We start from the raw sequence: 6,000 nt of genomic DNA, 5'->3' as shown, positions 1-6,000 counted from the left end.
GTTGTTGTCCACGGTCTTCCGGGTCTTTTGGTGTTGCTAAGCTCACCGGTGCATTCTTTCTTTTTAAGGATGTTCCAAACAGTTGATTTGGACACACATAATGTTTTTGCTATGTCTCTGATGGGTTTGTTTTGTTTTTTCAGCCTAATGATGGCTTGCTTCACTGATAGTGACAACCCCTTGGATCTCATATTGAGAGTTGACAGCAATAGATTCCAAATGCAAATAGCACACTTGAAATTAACTCTGGGCCTTTTATCTGCTCTTTGTAAATGGGATAATGAGGGAATAACACACACCATGGAACAGCTGAGCAGCCAATTGTCCCATTACTTTTGGTCCCTTAAAAAGTGGGAGGCGCATATACAAACTGTTGTAATTCCTACACCGTTCACCAGATTTGGAAATTTAGATTTTGTATTTATGTAAATACCCTCAAATTAAAGCTGAAAGTCTGCAGTTAAAGCCCATCTTCTTCGTTTAATTTCAAATCCATTGTGGTGGTGTATAGAGACAAAAAGATTAGAATTGTGCCGATGTCCCAATATTTATGGACCTGACTGTACCATTAAAATTTCAGACTAGTCATTTCCTTTTATAGACTTGTCAGTGGGCAAATGTACAAAATCAGCAGATGATCAAATACTTTTTCCCTCACTGTAAGGAATTGGTTGCTAGGCCTGAGCACTGTCTCAAATGAGAAGGTCAAATGCTCCCCAACACCCAGGAGCTGTCGCTAGCTGCATCAGAGGAAGGAATTCTGAGGAAGTGCAGGCAAGATAAGCATGAAGGTGTTGGGGAAGCCCTTTCCAGAGACTTTATCATTTTTCTCTGCATTTTTGCTTTCACGGGTATATATTTGCAATCTATATGGCGTATAGTTAAAGGATAGGGTCACTTTTTAAACATGTTACATTACACCAGTATTTAGGGTGTAACATGTGCATGTAGACTCCCTGCTCCTCTTAACTTCCCCTACCTGTGACAGGATTTTTTTTCCTACTGTAGTTGGGTAAAGTTGGCCTCTGTATTATTTTATATACAATATATTCATTTTTGTTTTTTCTTTTTCTTGGGTTGAGACACAGGGGATAGGTGTATTTCAGGTAGTGTTTTTTGGCTAATTTACTTTGTTTGCTCCTTAATTTACATGTATAGGACTCCTTTAGTTACCTTCAAGATAGAGTGGAAAAAAACAATCAAACCATAACCCCACATTTTATATACCCCCTCCAATCCCAATACTTCTACTTATTCAAAAAAAATATTCAAAATTGAAACTACAGGTATGTGCTTGGTAGAAATTTGCCAGTGTCAGGACAGTACAGGAACACTTGAATATGTAGCACATAAAAAGCTTGAACCTTTTTTAACTGCTGGGAAACTTTGGAGGGGTCTGTGTGCTGTATTTTTTTTAAAAGCTGGCAATGAAGTCTTATTTGCCCGCAATTTAAACTGTCATTTTTTTTCTTTGTAATTGTGACCTACCCTAGTACATTCTCCAGCAATAACGAAAAAAATGTGCATATAGTCCCTTTAGGTCTGGTATGGATTGCCTCATTAAAAAAAATGAGTGAGCCCCCCCTACAAATCCACACCAGACCCTTAATCTGAGCATGCTAATAATAATAAGGGACCCCCAGATACCAGCTTCCCTAAATGAATGAGTAGGAGGTACATAGTACCCCCTACTCATTCATGTAAAAATAAAGACACACAAATTTTTGACAAGTCTTTTGTAAAAAAAATCTCAAAAAATGTCCCTCTTTATCAATCTATCATTAATCACAATGCCTGCAGTCGCTGACTGGCAGAAAAAAAACCTGAGCTGTCCTCAGGTACATAAAGGTCATATTTAGGCAATGATGTAATGATCCATGTAAGCAATTGGCCTTGTTACGTCAGTGGATGGTAAGAACACAGCGGAAGCAAGCAGCTGCTGCTTACTTATCAACCAATGGCAACTGGAATAGTAGTAGTAGTGAAATCATTTCCCAACTATGGCCATGTGACCATATTTAGGCAATTATGTAACCCACTTAATTTCTCATCTATTTGCCTACATGGCTGGGGATTCCCAGCCATATTATTAAATTAGCCATTTGATATCAGCTGCCATTTTGTACACTCCACAAGCATATGCAAGATAATGTCTCTGTGTTGCTGTGCCATGCAGTCAGTGGCAAGGTCCACATAACCACAGACACATGGTCCTAAAAACATGGGAAGGGACACTACATCTTTTTTCATGGCAAGCTAGCCAAATTTTCTGATGGCTGTAAATGAAGCAGGATGGGAAACACCGGTGGAACTGGTACTTCCACCCCTTGTCCTGCACCTCAATAATGGTGCAGTCATCTCTCTCCCTTCTTCTTAGTGACCCCCATACTGTTACCCCTCACAGCCACCATTTCCAACAAGTGCCCCAGGCAAATTGTTGCCATGTTTTGCAGTTGATATACCTGGTGGGCAGGATCTTCACTAATCCAGAGATTCTAAAAGCTCTTCAGGCAGACAAAGAGGTGGCTGATACCACACCAGCTTATGCTAGGACAAGTCATGGGAGACATTAATGCAACATCCTGCCACCATGTAAAGAGTTAACCAATCCCTCTTCCTGCTGGAGCGTACTCTGGACCACTGAATGGAGGCAGCCCAATATGTGATTCAGGAACAGATCTGCCCAGCTGCCATCATGTCAGAAAGGACATTAACCACAGCAAGAGAAGTGTCAGAGTATCTAATTGACCAGACTGTGTGGACTGCACAGAGGAGACCAGAAACACATGTAAGTGAAATGGTGTTTATTAACAAGTGATAAGTAAAAGGAAAACAGTGCAAACCCACACAACAACCCACTACAAACAACAATATATATAAGTAAATGGAGATACCGTAATCGTAAACAAGCCAAGCCAAGGTCATACACAGGGAAGTCAGCAGATGGGGTACAGGGCAGGGATACAAGGGAGCCAGGAACAGAAGGGACAGGACTAGGAAGGCCTCAGGATAGGGATAGGATCAGATCAGGACAAGGCAGATAGCAGGCTTCAAGGTCAAACAGGCAGCAACGGTCAGAACGCAGAGAGAGAGAGAGATACCAAGGCAAGCCTATGAGGGCTTGCCGGGTATTTATAAGGCTGTGGTGATTGACCTCATGTCACAGCTGAGCGCAGTGTGTGTTGTTTGCTCCACACTGCCAGAGTGCACCCGCTGGTTGACACCGGTACTACGGCCCAAGGATGCAACAGTGCCACCAGCAGGAAAGACCTCTTACTGCAGGTCCTAGGTGTTGGGAGACACCTGCTGATGGACACTGGTACTGCGATCCAAGGGACCGATAGCGCCACCAACGGGTAAACCCTCTCATGACAGTACCCCCCCCTAAAGGAGCGGCCTCCGGACGCTCCAACAAGGTGCATCTGTCCAAAGTTCATGGCCTCCAACCGAACAGATGAGGGCACATCAGGCCGGGCATCGGGTACATCAACCTGGACAGTGGGTACTGCTGGCATGTCAGAGTCATTAAGCTGGGCAGCAGACGGCAGGAACCACTTGAGCTGGGCAGCAGACGGCAGGAACCACTTGAGCTGGGCAGCAGACGGCAGGAACCACTTGAGCTGGGCAGCAGACGGCAGGAACCACTTGAGCTGGGCAGCAGACGGCAGGAACCACTTGAGCTGGGCAGCAGACGGCAGGAACCACTTGAGCTGGGCAGCAGACGACAGTAAACACTTGAGCTGGGCAGCAGACGACAGGAAACACTTGAGCTGGGCAGCAGACGACAGGAAACACTTGAGCTGGGCAGCAGACGACAGGAAACACTTGAGCTGGGCAGCAGACGACAGGAAACACTTGAGCTGGGCAGCAGACGACAGGAAACACTTGAGCTGGGCAGCAGACGACAGGAAACACTTGAGCTGGGCAGCAGACGACAGGAAACACTTGAGCTGGGCAGCAGACGACAGGAAACACTTGAGCTGGGCAGCAGACGACAGGAAACACTTGAGCTGGGCAGCAGACGACAGGAAACACTTGAGCTGGGCAGCAGACGGCAGGAACCACTTGAGCTGGGCAGCAGACGGCAGGAACCACTTGAGCTGGGCAGCAGACGGCAGGAACCACTTGAGCTGGGCAGCAGACGGCAGGAACCACTTGAGCTGGGCAGCAGACGACAGGAACCACTTGAGCTGGGCAGCAGACGACAGGAACCACTTGAGCTGGGCAGCAGACGACAGGAACCACTTGAGCTGGGCAGCAGACGACAGGAACCACTTGAGCTGGGCAGCAGACGGCAAGAACCACTTGAGCTGGGCAGCAGACGGCAGGAACCACTTGAGCTGGGCAGCAGACGACAGGAACCACTTGAGCTGGGCAGCAGACGACAGGAACCACTTGAGCTGGGCAGCAGACGACAGGAACCACTTGAGCTGGGCAGCAGACGACAGGAACCACTTGAGCTGGGCAGCAGACGACAGGAACCACTTGAGCTGGGCAGCAGACGACAGGAACCACTTGAGCTGGGCAGCAGACGACAGGAACCACTTGAGCTGGAGGGCAGACACCCGAACATCAGGCTGGAGGGCTGGAACATCAGACTGGAAAGCTGGAACATCCGACTTGGAAGCTGGCACATCAGACTGAGAAGCTGGCACATCAGACTGGGAAGCAATCTTCGAGACATCAGGCTGGAAGGCAAGCTGCAAGACATCAGGCTGGGAAGCTGGTACCGCAAACTGGGAAGCTGGCACATCAATCTGGGAAGCTGGCACATCAATCTGGGAAGCTGGCACATCAATCTGGGAAGCTGGCACATCAATCTGGGAAGCTGGCACATCAGACTGGGAAGCTGGCACATCAGACTGGTAGGTAGGCATCAAGACATCAGGCTGGAAGACAAGCTGCAAGGCATCAGGCTGGGAAGCTGGCACATCAATCTGGGAAGCTGGCACATCAATCTGGGAAGCTGGCACATCAATCTGGGAAGCTGGCACATCAGACTGGGAAGCTGGCACATCAGACTGGGAAGCTGGCACATCAGACTGGGAAGCTGGCACATCAGACTGGTAGGTAGGCATCAAGACATCGGGCTGGAAGGCAAGCTGCAAGACATCCGGCTGGAAGGCAGGGACATCGAGCTGGAAGGCCGGCATCGGGACGACAGACTGGGAGGCAGGCACATCAGACTGCAAAGCTGGAACATCAGACTGCAAAGCTGGAACATCAGACTGCAAAGCTGGAACATCAGACTGCAAAGCTGGAACATCAGACTGCAAAGCTGGAACATCAGACTGCAAAGCTGGAACTTCAGACTGCAAAGCTGGAACATCAGACTGGGAGGCTGGAACATCAGACTGGGAGGCTGGAACATCAGACTGGAAGGCTGGAACATCAGACTGCAAAGCTGGAACTTCAGACTGCAAAGCTTGAACTTCAGACTGCAAAGCTTGAACTTCAGACTGCAAAGCTTGAACTTCAGACTGCAAAGCTTGAACTTCAGACTGCAAAGCTGGAACGTCAGACTGGAAAGCTGGAACGTCAGACTGGAAAGCTGGAACGTCAGACTGGAAAGCTGGAACGTCAGACTGGAAAGCTGGAACGTCAGACTGGAAGGCTGGAACGTCAGACTGGAAGGCTGGAACGTCAGACTGGAGGGCTGGAACGTCAGACTGGAAGGCTGGAACGTCAGACTGCAAAGCTGGAACGTCAGACTGCAAAGCTGGAACATCAGACTGCAAAGCTGGAACATCAGACTGCAAAGTGGGAGCAGGTTGGGTTACTGGCAAGATGGTGTGGGTCGGGAAGAATTTTTGTTTCCTTTTTGGTTTAGCCCGTGCAATTTTGTATGTAGGTGCAGGGCTGTAAGAAAAGAAAGTAGCTGGGCAGAAGGAAGACCAAGGAACTGTAGCTAGAGAGGGGTTTTGTGGGACTGTTACAGGTGGAGGAGAAGAGACAGGTGAATTGAAGGCAGGATAGGTGCGACACTTGGAGACTGGGTGG

The sequence above is a fragment of the Aquarana catesbeiana genome, linkage group LG01 (genome assembly GCF_042186555.1).
Source record: "Aquarana catesbeiana isolate 2022-GZ linkage group LG01, ASM4218655v1, whole genome shotgun sequence".
NCBI classification, from domain to species: Eukaryota; Metazoa; Chordata; class Amphibia; order Anura; family Ranidae; genus Aquarana; species Aquarana catesbeiana.
The sequence above is the reverse complement of the archived record's forward strand: the minus strand, read 5'-3'. Positions refer to the sequence as shown.